General features: G+C 41.1%; 1 long non-coding RNA gene across 1 annotated transcript; it reads left to right on the forward strand.

Annotated features, from left to right (window-relative positions):
• Positions 1-1,643: 1,643 nt before the first annotated feature.
• On the forward strand, positions 1,644-26,310 carry LOC119494753. The gene is made up of 4 exons (XR_005208287.1): positions 1,644-1,987; positions 2,213-2,219; positions 7,934-7,940; positions 26,300-26,310. It is a non-coding gene; the product is annotated as an uncharacterized LOC119494753 (long non-coding RNA).

Below are 26,310 nucleotides of genomic sequence, written 5' to 3' on the forward strand. Positions count from 1 at the left end.
TTGTTTGAGAAAGTGGGAGATCTAAGAGGGCCAGCGAGGGTACAAGCAGCTGCAAAATGTGGGGATCCCAGTTATATCTGAGATGAAAAGACAACCCAACATGAAGACTACAGTAGCCATTTCTTTTGTGTCACTCTAGGCTAATAGAGCTCAGCACTCCTAACACTTGGCAGAGCTTGTTAAAACACAGCTTGTTGTAAAGGATTGTTCCGCCGCTTTGGAGATGTTGGAAGGCATATAATTTCCCTTTTTATCCTGGCTAGGTGAGCAATTTCCCGCTGCTTTGTGCTAAGCTAGGCTCATCAGGTCCTGGATCTATCTATGTACTGAGGAGATGAAACTGATATTGATCTTCTCCTCTGACTCTGGGTCAGTAAGTCCATCAATGTCCATCCATTGTTACAGAGTGCCTATATATATCACTCTTGCAACACAATATAACATCATTTGGCGATCAATAGTGGTAGAAGTACTGACTGACGAAGTTACTGACCTGTACTGTAGTTAAGTGCAATTTTGAGGTACTTCTAGTTTACTTGAGTATTTCAATTGTATACTATGTAACACTTATACTCCACTACATTTCAGAGCGAAATGTTGTTTTTACTCAATTCAATTCAATTAAATTCAATTTATGTTTATATTACATCCAATCATAACAGAAGTTATCTCAAGATACTATATTATCATATAGAGCTGGTCTAGACTGTACTCTATAATTTAGAGACCCAACAAGAGATCCCGCACGAGCAAGCACTCGATGTGGCAAGAAAAAACTCTTCTTTAACAGGTAGAAACCTTGGGCAGATCCCGGCTCTGGGTGGGTGGCTATCTGCCTCGACCGGTTGGGTTGAGAGAGAGAGAGAGAGATAATCTAAATATTAGTAATAATATCAGAAATATGTCTGATGATAGTAGCAGTGGGTGTCAAGCAGCAGGCGCAACCATGATCCAGGTGTAACCCTGATCCAAGATTACCTGCGCAACGAAAAAGCACAAAGACTCCGGGGAAGAAATCAATGTATGGAACATGAATGCATCCAGAGGGAGAGAAGGAGAGAGCAGCTCAGTGTGTCATAGGAAGTCCTCCAGCAGTCTAGGCCTATAGCAGCAGAACTAGGGGCTGGTCCAAGGCAGCCTGAGCCAGCCTTGGGCCAGCCCTAACTACAGGCATTATCAAAGGGGAAAGTCTTCAGCCTACTCTTAAATGTGGAGAGGGTTTATGCCTCCCGGATTGAAACTGGGAGTTGGTTCCACAGAAGAGGAGCTTGATAGCTGAAGGCTCTGGCTCCCATTCTACTTTTGGAGACTCGAGGAACTTCAAGTAACGCTGCTGCATTCTGGGAGCGCAGTGCTCTAGTGGGGTAACAGTGTGCTATTAGCTCTTTAAGATATGATGGTGTCCGACCGTTTAGGGCTTTGTAGGTGAGGAGGATGATTTTAAACTCTATTCTTGATTTTACAGAGAGCCAGTGCAGAGAAGCTAATACAGGAGAAATAAGATCTCTTTTTCTAGTTCTTGTCAGTATATGTGCTGCAGCATTCTGGATCAACTGGAGTCTTTAGAGACTTATTGGAGCAGCCTGATAATTAGGAGTTGCAGTAATCAAGTCTAGAAGTAACAAATGCATTGACTCATTTTTCTGCAACATTTTGAGACAGGATGTGTCTGATTTTTGCACTGTTATGTAAATGAAACAAGACGATCCTTGAAGTTTGTTTTATGTGGGAGTTAAAGGACATATCCTGATCAAAGATAACTCCCAGATTCTTTACGGTGGTGCCGGAGGCCAGGGCAATGCCATCTAGAGTAACTATATCATAGACTCTTTCGGAGGGGTTCGGGGCCAATTACAATAACTTCAGTTTTGTCTGAGTTTAACATCAGGAAATTGCAGGTCATCCTGGTTTTTATGTCCTTAATGCATGCTTGAAGTTTAGTTAACTGGCTGGTTTCGTCTGGCTTGATTGATGTATATAACTGGGTGTCATCTGCATAACAATGAAAGTTTATAGTGTATAGTGTTTTCTAATAACATTGCCAAAAGGCATACTGTATATAAGGTGAATATAATTTGTCCAAGCACAGAACCTTGTGGAACTCTGTGAGTAACTTTGGTGTGCAAAGAGGATTGGACTGTTCCTTAAAAGGCATAATGAGAAAGAATTTGTCGGTTGCGATTTGTAAACACAACATCCCCAGTTCAACGAGGGTTAGGGTGCCTGCCAGTAGGTGAAAGCCAACCCCAGATTCACTCTCACACTCTTTGGAACAAGCTTTGTCCACTTGCCATTTTGCCTTTCTATATAATTTATATATATTTTTTTCAGCACTCTGTCCGCCACTTCCATAGCTTCCTCTTGGATGAGTGCTTACGATCTGGCACCTGGTCACTAAGTTTTTATAGGGGCTGACGCCCAGAAACGTCTCTTATGCAGCAAAATGAAAAGAAAAAAGAAAATACTCTGCTGATACAGATACCACCACACTCTATAGTGGGTCATAAGTGATAATTGAGAGGGGTTATTTTTGTATCAGTCTCTACATTGTTTTTTAGGAAAATCCTGCTCATTCTGCCTTTAAGGCAGATTCAGCAGCAGCTGTGGAGACAGAGACAAAGTAGAGGAGAGAATGAAACTAATTAAAAGTCTCTGAACCTGAGTGAAAGGAAGGCATGTATTTAAAGCGTAAGAGAACCTAAAAAATATTCTTGAGGCAAAATAATATGAATCAAATCCAGCTGTGACATCGACCAATAACTATCGACTGCCTCCTAACTGCCCATAGTGGCTTACTCACCAACATTTGATCCATGATGAGCAATCACATTACTATTTCCACAAGAAATATGAAATGCTTTGCCCGTTTTAAGCCGTCATCCATCGGCATCACAGAAATTAAAGTTGTGTCACAGCTGCATTTTCACTCTGAATTTATTTCACTTGTTTTAGGGGGGGAATGAAGAAAAGATTTTGAGATTGAACACAAGTAGTTCAATCAGAATTTTTTTTTTCTTTTTTTTTTGCAGTGCAGCTAAGATGTCAGGCACGTAGCCAGTCAGTCAGCCAAACAGTGTTATTAAGTTTTCTGCAATGCTTCAGTTCTTCATAAAACCATAATAAAGGATCTGCTTTATGGATTCTCGTCAGGATGCAAAGCCGTATCCATATTACAGTTACAATTCAGCTCATTAATTTCTGGGCACTATAATAGTTAGTGCTGGTGTGTGTGTATGCATGTGTGTGTGTGTCAGGCTGACTATCCCGTTTTCTTTCGGTGTTTAGTTCTTTTCGTTTATGATACTAGCTTTGTGTTGTTTGCTGTATCAATATGTAATTAGAGGCTAGGAGCCACTGCAGTCTGGACCGGCTGTGTGTGTGTGTGCGTGTGTGTGTGTGTAAAGTTCCTTTATGTGCCATCATTATACTTATGAGGTACAGACAACAGCCCTGCAGCCACTGGAGTGCGCAAACACACACATATCACACACACACACACACACACACACAAACATACGGACGGTTTGCTGGTTAATGGAGCTCTTCTCTTCTTTAATGAGCGTTGTAGTCGTTCTTCTCTCTGCTGTCCCCCTCATTACCTCTCTGTCTTCACTCTCTTCCTCCTCTTCTCTGCTCTTTTGTACCTGCACCTCCCTCTTTCTTAATTTCTTCTCTCACTTCTTTATTCCGTGTCATCTTCCTTCCTTCCTTCCTTCCGTCCGTTCATTCTTTTGTGTATGTCCTACTGTTGCAGCCTTCTTCTTGCCTCCTCTTTCCTGCGTCGGCCTTTCTCTTTCTGTATTCCCCGTCCTCCTCTTGTCCTCTCATCCATGTCTTCCTTCCTTCTTTTCTCTTCTCTCCGTTCCTGTCCTTCCCTTCCTTCTTTCTTCTCGCTCCGTTCTTCACCAGAACAAATGTCTCGGTAACATATTGTCTCAAACATTAGTGGTAACGCAGTCATGAGCAACTTTTTCCTTCATTGACACATCTCAGTCTCATCTCTCTTATTAAGCTGTCGCTTTCACTCTCTTCACCACCATAAATACCTCAGATGACAACATTTAGCTCGAGGTAGTTCGGTTTACCTCATGTATCTTTGAAAGCACTAATTGACTGGAGCACATTGATTAATGTACAAGCTTTTATTGTGACAACACATTAACTTTTCAACAGCCACCGTGTCTCATCAGTAGCACAACACATACCTAGTCAACTGGCAGTGTGATTATGGTTTGATCGAACAACAAATGCAAAAGGTAGGCGATCTCAGGGACAGTTCTTGTGTGTCAGTCAGTGAGGCTTTTACTCTACAAGTATCATAAAGTAGTGAATTCAGGAAACATGATTCATAATAGTTTCAAGGAAATCAGTTATACACATCATTACACACACTGGGTGTGTTAATTAAAATTACATACAGTATAAGCAAACGCACGCTGTTTATGAATTGTCATTTTCATTCATTAATGTTGTGACTAAAAGAAAACAGAAAAAATAAAATGACCTATTGCAAGAAAAAAAACGATGCCTTAAGTCATCACACTGTTATTCTGTTGTGCACATACAGTCAGTTAACAAAGCCAAGCTGACGTGATCAAATTATCTCCAGCTCCGTGCATTCATTTATATATTAAGAAATGCTCAGATGAATCATGAGGATTATTATCAAGTGAGAAGACATCTTAATGACTTGCCTGATTAAATAAAGGTTAAATATTATAAAGATAAATAAAAAAAAAAAGACAAAATCTGTGGTTTCTGTGAGGTGAGTGAAGACATGTCTAATTTGGGTTATTATGCACACAGCAGTGAATGTACCTTCATCCAGACAGAAAATAAAGGCTCTTTGAATGGACCCAGAGTACACTGAATACAGTGATCTGAGCACAGATTACACTCATTGTAGTATTATACTGGCTATATAAGCACAAAAAGTAATATTGTGCACAGCAGCTGGCATCTTTATGTGCTGTTTACCCGTTGCAATGGTTACCATGGCTGTGCACCTGCATCTGTCCATTTGTAGCTGACAAATATAGCTGCGAGGTGCCGAGCAAAAGCGCGTCAAGCCGTGTACACTTCACACAGGTACAATTAGGACTTGTCTACCCACTGAGCAATTTTGAGATATAGCCCACTATCTCTTTCAGTCTTTACTGCCAAATTTGTCACAACCAAAATGCTCTTCAATAACCGACCTGAGGTGACTAAACCGCAGGGATGTTCAAAGTATTCATTCAGTCATAAACTCAAAATCTTATTCAACCCTCTTGAATTAATGGTATGGTATTAATGCAACGCTGTTCACTGACCGTTTCCTGCTTAATAGGGGCTGTGGATGAATGTGGTTGAAACCTTGTCTCACAGGAAGCCGTCTAAGTACTACGACATTTTACAGATGTTACGCGTGTCATCTGTACACCATGCAACTAATCTACAGTAACGTCTGCAGTTAGATTCAGGCAACAAAACCACTTAATATAAAAAAAAACCCGCTTAAAATAAGTATGTACGGAAACATGTGTGAATAAATGTATAGTTTTTATTTTTTCTGACATACAATCACGTATAGATTTCTATTTTTATCATCAGTGTAAATTCTGCTTCTATTCAGTTGTTAACTGTGAGCATTAATATAAATAAACTCAAACACACCTTCAATTTCACCGCATTAGCATACATCATTCATCTTGCATTGGCACACTGAACATTGACATTGGATATAAGCCTGTACCTGACTCTGAATAGTCTTTTGTGATACATGAAATGAGTCAAAAGTTGTGGGCCAAAGGGCTCTAAAGGGATTGTTGAAAATCTGCGTACATCTGATCAGGCAGAACAATTCAGCAATACGGCTCACTTCCTCTGTTGCCAAATCCATTGGCATGCCACAGCTTGCCAGTGGGTTGAGTTTAAGCATCCAAAGATGCTTTCTTTCACATATGGTGAAGATTGGATCAAGTACGTACGAGAGGAAACAAACCATTTGTTTTTGGCAAAATTCAGAATGACAGCTGAATGACTTGGCTGAAACCGACAATTTCTGTGATACTCATCTTGATGCAACTTTGAGGAAATTTTTTTTTATTGATACATGGAAAGTCTCATGAGTCTTAAGACGAATGAGAGTTGAACATTGCTGTCAGCATGGACTGATAGTGGAGCTACACTTATTGTGTTGGGGCCAATTTTAGAGTCCATTCAGTTTTAATCCAGTATAAATTATCTGTATAAAGGTGTAGTTTTGTTAAACAGCCATACAATAGCTAAACAGCAACAGTCACAAACTTGAGTCCCATGCACCTATGACCTCTGAAGTGAGATAATCTCATCAACAACCAGTTACTTTCTTTAAGAGTTTGCATTGTGTTTCATTTAATATATAATGTTCATGGCATGTCAATAAAACACGTATCGGTTTTATTCCTCTTTCATTCCTCGATTTCCTCTCTCTGCACTTTCAAATACTCTCCTATTATATCTCCTCTCACTCACTGTTTCCTCCTTCCATCCCCATCATTACATAAATGTGTTTCCAACTCCTGTTACTTTACTTATCCTCAGCTGAAGGTGAGTTTTCTTATTTAAATCACATATTTTTTCAAAAAATCACATGTAAATCCATCTAACACAAGATCAAAGTATTTCTTCTGTGTCAACATACACATTGGTTTTTATATATAAGTAATATTTGCCCCAGTAGTGCTGCTACCTTGATGGTGATATCATCAGGTTGGAGGTTAAATCTGCTCCTGGCAGGATATCTTGCCATGATATCCGTTACAGTCAAGACAGTCAAGTCAATTTTATTTATACAGCCCAATATCACAAATGACAAATTTACCCCAAGCTTTGGATAAGGAAATAAAAAAACAACATAAAAACCTTTAACAAGGAAAAAAATGGAAGAAGGCTCAGGAACAGCAACTGAGGTGGGATCCCTCAGTTGTTCCCCCTCAGTTGTTTTCTTACAGCAATCTGTTACAGTGCATTACAAGGTTACAAGGTTTGTTTATTGTCATTCTATGACACACTGTTGGGCAACAAAATGCAAGTTCTAGTTCCTTTATGATACACAAGAAAAAAATAACATTTATTTTTTTTGTTTTTATGTTGGAGCACAGAGGATGAGTTGAGGAGTCTCAAGAAAGAAGCTGCTCTGTCGTCTGGTGGTACGACAGTAGATACAACATCTCTTGCCAGACAGCGGCAGCGTGAACAGGCTGTTACTAGGGTGGCTATTGTCTTTTAATATCATTTGGGTTCTGCGCAGGCACCTCACCTCACCCATATCACTGATGCTCGGTAAATAGGTACCAATGATGTTCTGGAAGGATTAAATCGCCATCTCTTTTTTTCTAAAATCAATGATCAGCTCCTTGGTTTTGCTGACGTTGAGCAGTAGGTTGTTTTCTGAGCACCACTCTAATATGAAGTCTCATTGTTGTTTGTGATCCGGCCAATGATGGTAGTGTGATCCGCAAACTTCACAACGGAGTTCTCTCCATGTCGGGGGGTTGCAGTCATGGGTGTGCAGCATGAACAGGAAGGGGCTGAGCCTGGGGGGGTGGAGGAGGTGTGACCGCCAATCCAAACTGACCGGGGTCTGTTTGTGAGGAAGTCCAATATCAAGCTGCGGAGCCTTGTGCTCTGTCGGTGCGGAACGCGGTTCCACCCGTCGAGTGCAATAGCTTGTTCTGGGATGTTATGGTGGAGTCAGGTCTCTATACAGATGTTATTTCATCTATTTTATTTAGCTGCGACTTTTGGTGGCGCATATTTTTATAAAACGATCACTATCGTAACATTAGTGCGTGACAGATAGATAATATGTGAAAAAAAATCATGTTCCTCTGTCTTCTTCTACTGTTCCTAATGGCATTTGTAATATTACACTGCAGCCGAACTAAAAAAAACAATCAGAGCCGAGTAGTCTCTAAGTAGCTGTCTGATCCATATTTGATCAGCGCTGCCTAGTTTGACCGGAGTTCAGGAGCTTCAAGAGCAGTGATTGACAGCTGCTTTAGAGACTGCTCGACTCTGATTGGTTGTTTTCTTTCGGGCATCATGCAGATGCCATTATGAGCACTAGGAGGACGCAGAGGAAGCTGACTTTTTTCACAGATTATCTGTCTCATGTACTGTCTGGATATATAAACCGTGACCGTTTTATAAAAAACACTTTTTTTATCATATTTGCTCAAAGTTACCGACAGCACCTTTAATCCAACAGCAGCACTCCCTTTTTCCTCTGTTATAGGTAATACCGGCTTCAGTAATAAAGGTGAAAAGATAACACATTAAAACAAAAGGGTAGTGAAGTTTATTGGGACTACTGGCTGCTGCATCTCCATGCGCCGCCGTTTCCATGGAGTCTTTACCGTCATTATCATCATTATCTACAGTTGTTGAGCCTGTTGAGCGTTGAAGTTTCCCTTAGGCAAAATAAGATCATTTCATATCAAGACCTACCTGCTATAATTATCTCCATGCACGTTTTAATTTAGTTCACAGCTTGGGTTTATCCACTCTCTCATTTACTGCTGCTTTGGATCGAAGAATAGCTAAACCATCATTTTGTTGGGCACCAATACATTTCCAAAAAAGCACATGTGCACCAAAGCCAACTGAGTACAGAATCACACATAGATTTTCATTTGTGACGTAATGTATGTGTTGAGTCATGAATACTGTACTCATTGTGCAGGTAAGGTGTATGTTTATCTGTGCCCAGCAATACACAGGATTAATACATTTTGTTGAGATGGAGTGGATGCCGTGTAGCAGGCAGTCATCCAGGAGATGTTATTAAGCTTTCTGCACAGCATCAGCTCCTCGTAAAACAATAGTCAAGGATTGACTTTATAGATTACACTCCAGATGCAGACCTCATATCCATATTATATATTTGCCGTTCAGCTCCTTTGTTGGCTGGTTGGTTGAATGATTGGCTAGTTGGCTGGTTGGCTGTAATAAGCTGCAGATCAGCAGTATTGAGTTAGTCGAATCTGGTAGAATCTATTAGTTCTGGAGAATTTCAAGTGAATGTGCAAATGGAGCCGACACTATCAGCTGGCTGCACACCTGGAGAGAGAGACAGAGAGGGGGAGAGAGAGAAAGGAGGAGAAAGGAGGAGAGAGAGCGTTGAGATGATGCCTAATGTGGTGTGTAATGCTGTTTTTCTGTCTGTGATTGGCTCTATTTAACCCTGAGTAACCCCCCTCCCCACCTCTTCGCCATGCAGCCAGCTGGATGACTGGCTGAGCTGCTGCCAACATATAGACCGTACAGATCGTATATGAGGAGGTGTACTTTCGCTGCTATCTCTACCTGCTTTCGGAAGGAAATTCATCTTTATCTGTCCTGACCCAGTCGCTGTTACCTGGCCGTGCTGTCTCAGCCACATCTGCTGTGAATCAGCACAAACCAGAACCCATCACTGGTCACACAGAGAGGGAGATTTGGATAAGAGGAGAGAAGTGGAGAAAGTGGTGCGAGAGAAGAGGAAGAAACAGAAGAGAGAGAGCTCGAAACTACTGAGATTACTCTGAACTAAAATCATCACATGTTGAACATGTTACATCTATTCTGATACACTTATGCCACATATCCCCCCATAACACCCACATCTGTTATTACAAACATGCAATTTTAATTTGATTTCAGTTTAAAAATAAGTGAGGTGGCTGCAGATCCATTCAGTAATGCCATGAGCAAAAAAAAATAATGATAAGGTGGATTTTTTTCCATCAAATGTAGAATAGCCTACACTGTCAGCTGTCATATTCATAGGGGATTAATATTCCGGCGAATGTGGGTGATTAAACATTAGTCACGCTGTACTGATCATTCATAACCAAATTTTGACCGGTCCCAAAAAGAAAGGGATTTCATTTTACAATCTGTTGAGGACGTGCACACAGCCAGAGGGCAGAAAACACATTGGTACCATGATAGCAATGATTTTAGAAGTACACTTTTCTATGGGACACTCATGCCCACCTTTCCATAATCTTTTGTACGTGATAAGTGATTAGTGGGTACTATGACGGGCCCCATTATGAGATAGGGACGTTCCCTCACAACGAAATGCATGCGCACAATCATGCATAAAACATACACAGCCACATGCATAAACACACCGACACACTCACAGATATGCACCATTTAAACGGTATTAAAATGCAATCTGGATACGTTATTTGGATAAGGAAAAGCATGTTAATGCCCGGTGTAAATGCATGCAGAGCACATTGGAATCAGAATGCGATCGGATCAGCCGATTGCATTCCAATCACAGTGCGTTCTGCGTGCATTTACGTCTTGTACTAACATGTTTTTATAGGAAATATTGATACAGATTATTTAACATGAATTAATGCATGGTGTGAATGGGATATAAGACAAAATTGGTTGTTTGTCAGTGCCTTCCAAAACTACTCATATGTCTTTAGTCCACAAGTTTGGCCTTGGAAATGGTGGGTCACCAACAAATCAATAGCACAAGGTCCACTTGCTGTGAAATTTCACAACATCTTATGGCCTACAAATGGAGTTTTTTGTTACCTACGAATTGAACTTAGATCATATTGTGATGGAATTTTCCATTAATTCCTCTCTTATTGGTAGAAAGGTCAGAGTGTTTGTCAGAGTGTCCCTCTGTTGACATTATTGGGTTGGAGTCCTGTCTAGAGGAGCCACCGTTATCTGTACAGCTGTGTCTGTAGTGGAGACCGTAGAGCCAGTCGCTAGGGCAACCAGGGTCAGAGATGCCAGAGGAACGAAGTAAGTCAAAACATGATAAGGGGTAAGACACTGAGCACCAGGGAGGAAGGGCAGAGTTGTGAGGCCTTCACGCAGAGAGCATCTCAATGTGGAGACCTGACAATTGCTCCTTGATCAAGCTTCAATAAACCTTCTTTGTAAGACATCATCAGGTCCGGGACCTCTTCCTTCCTAAGTTAACTTGTGTATCAATTATTCCATCACAATATGATAACAGGTGGTGGGGGGAGATAATCTCTGCAATCCATGTCTGTTCAAGGACGTTCTCTGGCATTGGATGTGAATGTCCTGTTTGGTCTTTCTCCGGTCGTCAACTCACTGCAACTCGTTCATGACCTTTTACCCCTTTTCCAGTTGATGCTGCAAGCTGTTGTGGTCTGGTGTTCACAAACAGCTGGTGTTGTCTGTTTCTGGTGATCATTCAGTGTCTTGTCCATGGTCCTACGTAGAGCAGAACATCTTAGAGGAGGATAGAGCGACGGAGGTGTAGCATGACCGAGGGGCTCTTTGGATGAGGAGAATCCCACCATGACTTAAGACCAATTCCACCTTGTTGGTAACGTTGAGCAAATATGATAAAAAAGTTATTTTTATAAAAACTGTCACTATATCCCGACAGTAGTGCATGAGACAGATAATCTGCCTCCTCCTAGTGCTCCTAATGGCATTTGCAAGATTTCACTGCGCCCGAAGGAAAACAACCAATCAGATCCGAGGAGTCTCTAAACGCAGCTGTCAATCACTGCTCGCAAAACTCCTCATGTTCATCTCCTCAAGTGTTTTCAGAAACATAACTTAGTGCACTGTTTAGCTGTAAAATGAGAAAGCTTGTGACCTGGCCACCATGTTGAAAGCATTTGAGCCAAAAAACCAAGCACTGCCCACCGGCTGGAGCAAACTTTTTCTCATTTTACAGCTAAACAGTTCAATAAAATATGTCAACGTATGATACCTGAGTAATCTGGTTCACAGTCTGAATCTGTCTAATTAGCCTTGCAACCAAAAAAAGACAAAAGTGGTTGTTAATAATAACAGATCTAACATTGAAGGTGTTTCAACCAGCAAAGGCGATTCTAGTGTTAAAATGGAAACCTCTGACACAATCATATTTAAAACTTACCACACACTACGACTGTATGAAACGCACCACAGGGTACTATCTAACTTACAGTTTTTCTCAATTGTTTACACACAAATACTGGTACTTGACACACAATGACCACAACATGTAACTCATGCACCAACCCCCTGAACCAATTCTGCTAAACTACAAGCACAATTCCTGCTTTACACTCAAATTGCAGTTCTAAAACACACTTTTTTCAAAACACTACACACAATTCTCTGCATTTGGCAAAATTTTCATGAAGAAAATCTCGTTTTCACAAGGAACACACTGTCATTCAAAATTCTAAAGTCAATTGCCCTACTATGCACACTGACTCATCACATGGGCAAACACCTGTCACACAGTGTTACAATTAGCAATCATGGAAAGTGTATGACCGAAATCCACAAACGCGTATACCCCTTCTCCAAGCTATGGAAGACGCATGTGGAGATATAGCAGTTGATGCTTTTCATGGCTGTATTTGACATGCTAAGCGATATTTCCCCCGCTGCTTGGCCAGGGAAGACATTGCTTGTGATGTGGATGAGGTGCTGTGGCCAGACCGAAACAGAAGAGAGGATGCAGCATAGTTTTTTTTTACTGTAACTGTATACAGTAAATTCCTCTGTTGTTTTGTATGTAGACCACTGTATGTGCAACTTTGTGTTGGTTGGGATGTACACTGTGTACATTGTTTTTGTGGGGAAAATAAAATATATTTGTTACCGTGTATTTGTGTGTTCTGAGTATAAAAACAATATTCTAAAATATTTTACAACACACTTATGTATGTACTGTCTGTAGTAAGTGTAACACTGAACAAAAAAAAGGCCTAAGTCATTATGATGAATGGAGAAGAAGTGTTTTCCATTCATCATAGTGTTTTACATTGAGCACATCAGTGTTCAACTGGTTCTTATAAATGTCTATTCATATGATGGTTTGTGTGTGTCATTTGAAAACAAAATACCATTTTGAGAAGAAATAACATTGTTTTGAATGTAAAGTTTCATTTTGCAGGAGAATTGAGGGGTTTTGCCCATTGTGTGTGTGTTTTTTGATTTGTGTGTAGAGTTCTGAGAGTATGAGGCATGCTTTCAGAAAATGTGTGTAAACAATCGAGAAAAACTGTAATAGCTATCTCAAAACCTTATCTTGTAAAGTCCTACTATTTTCAGTTGTGAAAGTAGCAAGTCATGAATTTCAGTACACACTCTGTAAAATGAATATATGGTGTTTTGGGAGGGAACCCTTCAGAGATGTGTTTAGGGAAAGTGTAATATATACTGTGGTATATTCTCCTTGACAGCAACACGCTGCAGTTTATTTACACATCGCAAGATGACTATTTAAAGAGCTAATATATTTTTCTTTGTGTTCTCCCCTTTCTGTCTCCATTTCTCACACTGTCACTCCGTGTTCTCCCCTTAATTCCCAGCCTCTCTCCTCTCCCGGCTCTCTCTCTCCCCCTCCCTCGCTCTTCCGAGTAGAGCCCTATAACCAGCAGTGATTTGATTACTCTGCGTAGCTGCGCTCTTTCTTTGTTATCAGCCTTCATAAATGTTTAAGGAGCATTAAGGAGACGCAAACAGAGCAGACGGACAGGGGGGGATATCTTAATGCTTAAATGACCATTACCCTTCTCCATTTACAGATTAAAAGCTTTACTTTGTTTCCTCCGCCTACTACTCATCTTCCCCTCGCTCACCATCATCCCTCTCTCTCTGCATTTGCCCGTCAGGGCTCTAGAGAATCATTTTTGTTTAGGTAGATGACGGCAATGAAGAAAGGATTAGACAGACTGTTAGACAGTAAGAGGAGGGACAAAAGAGAGGAATAGGACTGTGAAAGAGTGACAGAAAAAAATACTAAAATTGGTTTAAATAGTCTGTTGAAGTCATTTTATTGAAGGTCAGATCTGGATACATTTACTTGAAGCTGATACACTAGGTATGATGCAGTATGATTGTAGATTTGGAAGCTCTTGACTGATTCTAAAGAGATAATTTGAGTAAATACACAGAAGGATGAATGAACTGTAGTGGTTGTTAGTAATGGTATTGGTAGTGAAGGTATAAAAATCCTACTTTTAAGTGATGTAGTTGGGCGTCTCCCAGTCTAAATGCTGTGTCAACGGATTACACAGTACTTACTGCTTTTTGTATGCATCCGGTGTTCCCAGACTAGATGGGACATGTAGTCTCTGGGCCTATCCTGAGGTCTCCCTACCTCTACACAAAGGCATCTATGAGGCTTCTTGATCAGATGACTGAACCACCTCCTTTCAAAGTGCTGCATACATTCCATTTTGAGCTTTCTGGATATCTGAGGTCCTCATTTTATCCCTGAATGTGAGCCCAGGTACCCTTAATTTCAATAACCTGTGGGAGGCCTCCTGGACCAGCCTCATCATGACCTCCTGGAACCTCTCCACTATGGACACTGGACTAATCTAGCTACTGACCTCATGTCCCACCTTTCTGTCACTCAGAAACAAAAACCCACAGGGTGTGTATGCTTCAAATGAAGTGCTTCTCTGGGGTGGAACAGTGTCTGAAACCCCCACCCTGCACACCTTTGCAACGTTGAAATGGGAGCGCTGCGTCCAGCAATTTTCTTAACTTTCTGAACCCAACAATTTTACAAGCATGCCTACTTGAAGCAGTGATTAGCCTGGTGTGCAGAGGTGAGAAAATAAATCAGGTTTTGACCTAGGGAAACACTATTCGAAGGGGGAACAGACTTTGACACAACTTGGTTGCAGAAATCACACAACATCAACAACAATCAATCAACCAAGTTACTCACATTCATGTCATTAAAGATAGGGTCGACAGCATCATTTGAAAGTAGCTTTGCCTCAGGAGCTCCGTCTAAACCCACCCCCTCCCCTCGGAACTCCTTCCAAGGCAACGCCCCCCACACACATGCACGAGCACCGCCGCATCGTAACTACTTCACAGACACAGAGCGGAGAGAGGACCTCAACTCAACAACGCTACCTCATGACAAGTAACCGCGACAGTGCTACTGCAGAGCTGAGTTTTCTCTTCCATTCTCCTGTGAACTTGCGGTGGCGACAGGCTTTGAGTTTAGGCTAGGGCACGCCAAAGGTAGAGTATGAGCAGGGAGGCATCCGATTGGTTCTTTCCAAGCGGACCGCGAGGCAGTGATTGGTAGACGTTTTTACAGGATTACAGCAGCTACATATGACGGCTCTTTTCTGGTCCTTTTTCAGAGCTCATGGATCGCTGTCGGGGTGTAAAGACCATTTCAACCAATATAACAAATAGTGTATACTGGAGAACATCGTCAACCCTGCCTTTAATTAGCAACAGCTGATATAACCATCCGCTAGTGGCATTTGTAAATTTTAACAGGTGGAAGTGATGGGTGGCGCCAGCTAAAGATGAGAAGTTGCTAGCTGAATGTTTTGTACACTACTACTCTTTGCCATTGAGAAAAAGAGAGATAGAGTTGGAGCTTTGCAAATCTGTGTATTTTGCCAACCTAGATGTCAGAATTCTGGCTCAATCACACCGGTGCATCCAAATAATGATTCACATTCACACTCTTAATTTTTAGTCTATACAGCCGAGTGAATGGCATGAATGCCTTTAGGGAGAGACTGTCTGAAAGTGAGGCCTTATCCCTGTTTGATTCATCGATTCATTGAGTTAAGATAACAAAGACATGGAGTTCTTGGAGAGAGACCAAGGAGGCATTGTGATGTAACCAGGAGAATGCTACGATGGCAGGCATTTAGAGAAAGTAGAGACACTTTTGCCTTCAGACGTGGTCGGACGACATGTTGAACTACCTAGAGCGTTTCCCTTAAAGGTATAGTGTGTAACATCTGGCGGCATCTAGCAGTGAGGTTGTAGGTTGTGCGTGACAAGCATGTAGAAGAACTACGGTAGCCAACATGAAAGCGCGAATGGCCATATCTAGAGTTATTGTAAGAGTAGCGTAGATCATTTGGAGAATAGAAGAGCCAGTGCTTTAATAGGTCTAACCAAACGTGAAGTTTTGTCACTGTTATAAACTCATATATCTCATTTCTCACTGTTTAGGTGTGATCTTTGGTGGTGGTGACTTTGCAGAGCGTTAAGTCCGGCTCTCTTAGCAGTCCGCCACAACAACTCTGTCTCTTATCACTGATTCGTGTAAGTCTCCAAACTCACAGTCTTTAGCTTTGTTTCTCAGATCCGTCACAAATGCATTAATGGACTTCGCATTCCCTTGCAACTGCGTGAAAAGCCTCCACGTGAAATGCCTCTGGTACATTCGTTTTGTTCAAGGTTCACAGTAGTTTTTGAACAGTTCTTATACTGAACAGTGTTGAATACCTTAGTGGCGTCGTCTCCGGAGACATGGAGAGTGGCACATTTCACTCTCTCCGACTTCTCATTGATTCCACTCACGATAAGATATATCTCAAACTTTTGACTCCACACTCTCCACTTTTTGGCCAAATTACCTTCTAGGCTCAATGTTCCTGGAGGAGTCCTTTTTTTCTGAAAAATGTATCCGTATTCTGACACCATGTGTTCTATTCAATAGCAGCTTGTGACTCCACAAATTGGGGCGGACAGGAGGAAAACCAACCCACGGCGTCATGCTATTTTACCCTAGTTGGATACTTATCTCTACTTTCTTTCTTTATTAATCAAAGGGATGGAGGTGGATTTAGAGGTAAAGAGAAGCTGAGGCCTGAATTCAAACAGGGTCATTGGTGAGAGATGAGCCGTAGAGGCTGAGAATACACAGCGCTAATTCTGGAGCTGCTCCTCAGAGACTGAATGGCAGCGCTGGAGGAGACGCGGCACACACACACACACACACACACACACACACACATATTCACACAGACAAACAACATAGACGTCTAGATTTGTGCGTGCACACCTACACACTGACATATAAAGAATGCTTCCCTGTCTTTCAGTCACACACACATAACACACACGCAGAGCAGCCAATGGTTCTGATTTTTGCCAGTGGGGAAGAAACCCGTCTGATTATTTAATAGGCCTTACAATGGACCTCACAGGGAGCTCAGTGTGTGTGTGTGTGTGTGTGTGTGTGTGTGTGTGTGTAGTTACTTCTATCTTTGTGAGAACTGTTCAGGGTTAGACCCATGCAACGGCAATTTATTAGACTGATGTCCAAAAGCTTGTCTGGCATTTGGGCTTTAGAGTGAGGTTAATAACCCATGACATAAATAACTGCTCACTCTTCTACTTTTCATCACAAATTGCTACAACAACACGATAGTGATTCAACCAAAGCCCACTTTATGAAAGCTTTTATATTTGCTCTTCCAAACACCTGAGGCTCTATCACTGTGAACCAATGGCGCGCAGCACAGGAGCATCGGGTGTGGCGAGTGATTTGTGGTAATTTTCGTGGCCTGAGGTGCACAGCGTAACTGCAGCAGAGTTGCACACAGTATGGGATTAGTCAGAATACATTAACAGCTTGTGGGGTGATGACCAATCATATCACCCCCTTTCGGTTCCCTGTAAGAGAAGAACCCCTATCAGATATCAGAGCAGAGTGGAGCCGTCTGACAAAGTTGGACACTGGTGTCCTTGTGCAGAAGAATGTGCAGAATTGCCACGGCACTTCAAATTAATTATCTTGTGATGAGACAGAACATTAAGTTGCTGTGTTGCTCTAGTCGTAACAGAACCGCTGCTGAATGAAGCAACTGGGAATTAATAGAGGATGAAGTCAGTATCTCTGGACTGCATGTATTACAGCTCATTCTGTGGTTGGAAACAATTCACACCACAGACACATGACTTGCTGGGGATATAGTGGTGTTTTCTGTATTATTTCTTATTCAAAGTCCAACAGAAATTAAGTTGGGAAAGGATGATCGATTCACCTGAGAGCGATTCATCAATTCAGGAAATCATTTATATAATTGAAATGTATATAAAATATGCTTGCCAGATTATGACAACTGGTTCAACCGTTTTGCATGTAATGGCGTATGCAATGAACTAAAGCCTAGATGTTTTTTTTAAGTAAGGCTATTCAGAAATTGATGACGTGCAGGTTGAACAAGTAGTTTGGAGAGTTTCAGTTCCTATCTGAGAAAAAACTATAACACATTCATGCACATAACAAGTGTTTGTTACATTAATTTACAATGTGAGATGTATTACAAAAAATAAAGCAACCAAACATTACAGTACCTAAAACAATCAACATTAAATATTAGGACTGTCAAAGTTAACGCAGTAATAACACGTTAACGCAAACTCGTTTAAACGCTACTAATTTCTTTAACTCATTAACGCAACTTGCGATTTTTAGGTTGTAGCAGCTCAGTTTTAAAGCTAGAGTAAAGATCTATGGCATCATATGAAACTAGAAAAACCTAAGGAATCCATCGGTACCACTAGCGTAAAACGGTAACGCTAGGAATTTACGCAAAATTTTGGTAACCTCCAGATATGTGAATGAAAATGGGTTCTCTGGGTACCCACGAGTCTCCCCTTTACAGACATGCACACTTTATGATAATCACATGCAGTTTGGGGCAAGTCATAGTCAAGTCAGCACACTGACACACTGACAGCTGTTGTTGTCTGTTGGGCTGCAGTTTGCCATGTTATAATTTATGCATATTTTTATGCTAAATACAGTACCTGTGAGGGTTTCTGGACAATATTTGTCATTGTTTTGTATTGTTAATTGATTTCAAATAATAAATATATACATACATTTGCATAAAGCAAGCATATTTGCCCACTCCCGTGTTGATAAGAGTATTAACTACTTAACAAATCTCCCTTTAAGGTACATCTTGAACAAATAAAAAATGTGATTAATTTAGCGATTAATCGCGATTGACAGCCCTATTAAATATAAAATAACTTAAAAGCCAAAAACAACGATCTAAAAGTAACAAACTGAAAGGCTGTATAGTTTAGAGATATATGGGGATGACTAATTGTGATTCATTCAGTTGTACAAACTGGTGCTATGCTAAGGTTAGTTTCTGAATTAGAGTACATTCAGATGCAAGTGAGCCTGTGTATCTTTAGCTGAACAGCGACAACAAGTGACATTTACTGGATAATGGTTAATGTTAAAACATAGTAGCACAACTAGAGATCGGTCAACAGACTGTAGCCACGGAAACCCAGAGTAAGGTTGTGTTTTATCACTAATAGATTCAACTTTTCATTCTTAAGAGGAAGACTTTAAAGACTGAAGGTAGTTTAGGGATACGGGAGTGAATAGCATCAATGGCAGGTCCTTGCAAGTATAGCAAAATAACCACATGCACACACTGTTTGCTTGTGTGTGTGTGCGCGCGCTTGTTTTCCATTGTGCCAACATCAAATGAGTTTTTAGATATCAGTGTGTTTTCATCAGTCCCACACTGACAGGCTCTATTAAAAACACCCTTGGACTCATTCTCGTCACAGTTTGACAGGAGTAATTCCCGTGGCAAGCAGGACGACGAGACGGAGAGCAGACGGGAGTTAACACACATCCAGTTTTAACGTATTTTTATTGAACTTGATTTATTTACTACATCAGGCCAATATTAACATGCAGGGTTTTGGCCTGGCATTAGAAGCTATACAGGATAAATAATTCACAGGATTGAACCTGCATGAAGTTAGTGAGAAGCAGACTTTTTAGTGAGCTGAGTGCGGGAACGGAGGTATTGTTACGGAGGCTTGGATCTTGCTGCATCAGGCCATTTGTGCGAGCTGCAATCTGTCCTGTACTTAAAGCTACCGCCTGAAGGAAAATCAATCTGCCTGTAAAGTCAATTCAAATTACAGCTATCCCTGCATGTAGTACGTGTGTATCATTATGTACGTGCATGCTTATTACTATGACCATATGGTCGCGCCAATGCCCTCCGCAGCGAGAGTGAATATCACTCTGCCGTTTGGAGGCTTGATTAATGCAGACTTTTTCAGATGCACAGAAATGTTGACTCCTCATCGTCCCCTCTGTATGCACCACGTGCACACGTTCAAAGCAACAGTTATGTTAATCTCATCCCGCGGGTGTAATATATCGCTTTTTGTTCACTGAAATCCTTGTATCTCCAAGTTTTCAACTTTTCAATAAACAAAGAAATACACTGTTTTAACACATCTGATTTAAAAAAATAAAGATTTTACAATAATAATTACAGAGCCGGGGGAGGGGGATAATATTCTGAAAAAAAAAAAAAATCTGAATACCAAATTTAAAGTCATAAATTTACAAGAAAAAAAAAATCAGAGCAGAGTGCAAAACCATGGTAATGGAAAATAGTGTGGGTTTTCTTTTGTTAAGGAACCACATCGCTTCACTTTGCAAGGTTGGATCAACCTCATCACACCACAGACGCCACCGCTAAACACTGAGCCGCCGAGTTCAAAATGTATTGTATTGTAACGGACTCTCCATCCTTCCATTCTCATCTGTTTAGCCAACACATTCTCACTCCCAACCCGTACACTGCCGCGGACGGACTAGGGACGATTTGTCAATATACGCTCATTACATGCATAGTGTCCTTTCAAAATAAACTTCCTTTTTCACAGGAAGTTAGGTTTAGGCAACACAACCACTTAGGTAGGGTTAGGAAACATCGTGGTTGATGTTAACTTCACTGACTAGCGACTCACGGGACTGATGATACCGACGAGTTCCGTGACTAATGACTGACGTGACAAGTCAACGTTACTTTTAGTTTCACACGGGACACGAACAGCGGTCTCCTGGGTGGAAGTCCTGTGTTTGTTTGACTCATCCAACCTCCTCCCTATGAATCGGACTATCATTACAAACATATTTGTAATAATTGTCCCAGTTGAACACAGTTCAGCCAGTCTTTTATTACAGCTGGATTAAAGCAGAAGCTGTTGGACTGTTTGGTGTATAACATTGACCCAGAATAGAAGGGATCCATGTGTACATAGAGATATACTGTAGGTATAGAACTAAAACTAAACCAAAATGAATTCAAAACTAAGTTAAAGGCAGTATTTTTTGCAAAAATAAAAATATGCAATAAAGAAGTGTTTGGACAGTTACACAGTTTTTGTTGTGTTGGCTCTCTACTGCAACACATTGGATTTGAAATGAAGCAGTGACTATGAAGTTAATGTGCCGACTCTCATCTCTAATTTGAGGGTTTTAACCACATCAGATGAACAGTGTAGGAATTATAGACCTTTTTATACACAATCCTAAAATGTTAGCGGACATGATAGTTGGACCAACTAAGATAAACTTAGTCATCATTTTTATTTTTTTGTAGAATCCTTGTAGTCAATGATTGCAGTTTAATCCATAGACATTGGCAGGTTCCTCAAGTCTGCCAGACTGGCACTGCAGCTGTGCATGTCTGCCTTCAGTCGAGATTTCCTCTGTGAAACCAGTCTTCGGATGGACCGAGTTCAGTCAGGAAAATCCTAATGTTTGCCTATAAAACCTAGCTTTATGATAAGGATCCTTACCCTGTCCATTGTTATACCTGTATGTTCACTTGTATCAGGGCAGACAGGATGTGTTTTTGTACAGACTAATCTGAGAAAGAAGGCAGAAGTAAATAACAATGTACCTCAATTAAAGCTAAAAGTGACACTTAAACCTCACAGTCACTTTCAAATCCAATGTGCTGGAGTGTGGAGCCAAAGCAACAACAACAACAACAAAAAGATTATGTAAATCTGCACTGCAAAATCTATAAGAAGTCATTAGAGAAGAACAGACACGCTGGAAGTCAATGTAAGGAAATGTCAGCTTGTACATTTATTTTATTATTCACAGGTGAACACAGCAGAGGCATGGAGTGTTTCATATCCCCTCGGTGGGCACATTCAGCAGGGCAAAATGTCAACGAATGATCGGAAATAGAAATATTTAATGCGGGGGCCACATATATGCCCCCCCAGAGAGATACAGAGTTTTTCACCAACACAGTTTTAAACCAACCAAACCACCGATCTCTATCAACTGGAGTTAATGTTTACTTCTATTTTTTTACATTTCTTTTATTATTATTTGTGTGCAAGAGAGTCCGGTTGGAGTTCATGTGCTGAAGAAACAGTCAACGTTTTACCAACAGTCCAACAGGCAGAAAGCACAGGAACCAAAGGAGCGTAGGGATGGATCTCACACTGAAATGGGAGAGAGCTCCGTGGTGACGACTCCCTCTCTCTGGCACTGTACACGGACATGCTTTAGACAGGAAGTGTGCGTGTGTGGGGGCGTGTGTGTGTGTCAATGTTCTTTAAATGGAGTACATTTATCTCCACCTGCGGCTGCTTGTCTCCCGGGCTTTAGTTTGGAATTACCCCAAAGGAAAGGTTTACATTTGACAGAATGAAAAGAGCAAGAGAGATCCGTCCATTTTCACACAGAGGGATGAAAGAGCAGAGCAGAGTTCCCCTTCAAGTGACAGCTCAATCCGCGCGGCTGTCTTCCCTTTAGAGGGACAACTTTTCATCGAGTCAGACGCTGTGCAGACGCTCGCTCATGAAAGCCAGTCTCATTTCCGAGTCCTGTGCCTGTGTGTGTGTGTGTGTGTGTGTGCGTGTGTGCAAGTGTCATCGCCTCAATCTCCATGGCGATGATGTCCCATTCAGCCAGGCACCTGCCGGGATAAGAGGTGGGGGAGAATGGGGAGGAGGAGGAGAGGGCCTCAGTCAATCAGGGGGGGAAAAAAAAGCATCAAAAATGGCCGCCGCGCCTCTCGCCAGGTGTTGGTGTATTGAAAAGAATCAGACATCCGAAGATCATTCAGCTCCATTTACCTTTCGGGGATCACCCAGGGTGCAGCAAACCCTAGGTGAGACCAGGGTAACCATGGCAACACATATGCCGACAGTGACAAGCTTGTGCATCTGTGTCGGCTGGGGGAAAAAAAGACCATTTAGCTAAAGACAAAGACACATCTGAAACATCACTTCATGTGTGTGATGCAGTAAAGTGATTACAGGAAGTCCCTTCTTAAGTCCCAGGAGTCCACGGGGGGATCCCTGGTGGGGGGGTGGGGGAACGTCCCTAACAATTCATCCACTAGATAGTTAATTGCACAGAAATGATCCCAGTCAGAGAGTACAAGAATGAGACAGTTATACAACTAAATACCAAATCAACAGCATAAATATTCCCATATGAGTCGGGGTGTTTGGTGTAATTACACAGAACATTGATTATGGACTGTCAAATGACTTTGCACACAATTCCCTTATTACACACAGTATGACACAGTTTAACAAAAGCTGCTTGACAGACACTGCTGCCTGAAACTGAACACTACAGAGAAAGTAAAAGGTTTGCAGACGGTGTCAGAGTTTTGGACCAATATAGTATAAGTGATACATCAAGGAGATATAATCCAGGAAGTGTGGTTTTACTCCAAAATGACAATGACAAAATGAGGTTTCCTAAATGTGTTTTCATTAGTTCATGTCATATGAAGCTGATAACCCACTTGAAGCAAGACTACAGTATGATCCTTTTGAAAGATGATTTAACACATTCTTCCTCATACAATGAAAAATGTAATTCATGAGACATACAATGCAACATTGCTCAATTCAGTACACTCAATGGTATTTGCTGCTACAGCCTTACTGGACTGGTATGAGCAGTAGTCAGGGGTGTAGTAGGTTGTAGTAGTAACAAATGAAGCCGCAATCAGAACATCCATTCATAAACTTTTACCTTTTTAGCTGTTCCACAAAAATGAAATGATGTTTTACTGCCTAACAGTTAGCTAACTATAGACTGAGAAACAATCGTTTCATTTACTCTGCATCTCAAAGGCTACCGGCAGCTTTTAAGGTGGAATGTTTTTTTGCATGTTACTCAATTCAATTCAATCAACACGCCTTAAATGTGAGTAAGATAACTTTACCATTCCATTAGTTTTTATTGGCTCTATTGTATGACATGCGGTTTAGTGATGATTGGAACTTCAAGCACTTGTTCAGCAATTCAGCAATGTGTATGAATTTCAACCGGATTATGTAAACTGTGAATATTCTATTTCCTCACTTGGAGAAAAAGGTGGTGGCGTTTATAGTGGCCAATGTTATTAACGCTAGCCAACTTTAGATAGATATCGCTGAGTAACAGACATTACTGAGTCGGTCTTCCCTACTTGTGCTACTGTTACACTATATTTTAGCATTTACCATTAACCCATAAATGTTACTTGTGGCTAAAGTGGCTGCTGTTGAGCAAAAGTTACATAGTCTCACTTCATTCAACTAACATGCCTTTCAGATGAGTCTTTGAGTGCCCCATAATGCTGTTTCAGAAACCCACTCTCACTTCCAACTTGTCAAATACCGCTGCTTGGGCAGTGCTCCTCTGACGCACTACATAGTAACTCCAATGTAAACCCATCCGCATCAGTATTAGACGCTTAGAGAAACTGATGTAGCATAAGAAGCTACAAAGTCCACGTAGGGAGGAGGTCAAGGTAGATGGACCGGTCAAACACCGAGGAGACCACTGTTCATGTCCCATGTGAAAACAAAAGTCAACGTCGATTTAGTTACGTTGACTACTTAACTTATATATACATACTTATTTTAACCCAAACCACAATATTTTCCTAAACCTAACCAAGTAGTTTAGTTGTTTAAAACTAACCAAATAAAACTAAAAACTAAGTAAACCTACGTTCGAAGTTTATTTTGAAAAGAGACTGTATGCATGTAATGAGCAGAAACTGTATGTTACAAGACGTTTTTAAAAAAAAACACACGTCCAAAACTGACATTAGGGAGGTACGTAGAGCGTCATGGTTTGAAGAGTAGGGCCAGTGACCAGGCGGTGGTATTTGAAGAGCTGGGAGTGAGAATGTGTTGGTTTCAGAGGCATTCATAATCTGGTACAGATACAGTAGGTCCAGTGGTGTTTAGTTCAAAGGCGAAGCAGGGTAAAAGAGCTGACCTTAATCAAAAGTATAAAAACACACCTTTCAACAATTCCAAAGCTGTCTTTTTAACATGTTAAAAAAATTGGTAAATTGGTGCACAAACATTAAAATTAATATCCTGTTATGTGAGTCTGAATAAAAATGTCAAGCAACTCCTTCACATATGATGATGAGATACAAAAACAACTTCTAATCTCAAACATCAAATTACCAAAATAAATAAATAAATAAATAAATAATGGAGTATTAGGGTCACTGTTAAAATATATCTTAAAATTGTATTATTATGAATAAAAAAAAAAGATAGTTTTGGTTTATTTGTTTTCAGACATCTGTCATCAAATCAACTTTAAAGGGACTATTTCTATTGTAAAGTCTGAAGATAATCCAAAATGATCAGGTTTTTTTTTCTTCTATTCCCCTTGATTGTATGAGGGTAAATGCTGGAATCTCAGAGACAAAAAAAATCTCAAAACATGTACAAATAGAACCAAAACCATCTGTATAGACAGATACCGCTGGAGGTAAGTGAGAAAATACATGGGCTTTAAGGGAAAAGTCTCCTCTCAGTACATCCTGTTCCATTGTGACGTCTTGTAATTAACTTTTTAGTTGTATCAGCTCTTCCTCAACCTGTCTCACCTCTGTGCTTCTCTGACAGAGTCCTCTTCGCTGTATCAGACTTGGTCATTGGTGCAAGATAGCAGCTCTGGGGAGAAGCATCAAGGTAAAATGCTCCATGCGGCACCACCAAAGCTGTTTTTTAAAGAAAGCATTTAGATGTTTCAGTGGGGACTTTTTCTTTAATATTTCTTGAACCCCAGTGTAACAGATTGAGAGCAGGGATCCAAGAGGCAGAGAGAGAGTCAAGGGCAAAAGCTGCAGGAATTTCAGTTTAGCGACTGTGACTGTGTGTTTGTGCATCTTTGTTTATCTGCGTGCATGAACGAGCGTGTGTGTGTGTTTGTGTGTGAGTGTGTGTGTGTGTGTGTGTGTGTATGATGTGCGCGCCGATGCGTCAGGACCTACAGAGTGTGAAATGGAGCAGGGAGGTTCAGTCTTCAGCCGCGACACACTGTAACACACACACACACACACACACACACACACACACACACATCTCTCTCCGTTTCTATCTCTTGCTCTCTCGTTCATGCCACCAACCCCTCATCCTCCTCTTCTCTCTGCCTTCATTTCCCTCTCCTTCCCTGCTTTTCCCACTCACATTTTCATCCCCCCTTCCTTCTCATTTTCTTCTATCTTCTGCTCCTTCCTCTATTCCCCCCCCCCCTCTCTTTCCATCTCTTCAACTTCTTCTCTATCTCTCCGTCACCGCTTTATTCCACCGCTTTATCTCTCTGGATAAAGCTCTCCCTGCTGTGGAGTTTGTTTTCCCCCCCCTCTGCTCTGCCTTTATCTTCCGTTTGGATGCCGTGTATGTGCAGTAGCATGGAGAGAGACATAGACGGAGAGAGAAAGGAGAGAG

This window comes from Sebastes umbrosus, chromosome 9 (genome assembly GCF_015220745.1).
Source record: "Sebastes umbrosus isolate fSebUmb1 chromosome 9, fSebUmb1.pri, whole genome shotgun sequence".
NCBI classification, from domain to species: domain Eukaryota; kingdom Metazoa; phylum Chordata; class Actinopteri; order Perciformes; family Sebastidae; genus Sebastes; species Sebastes umbrosus.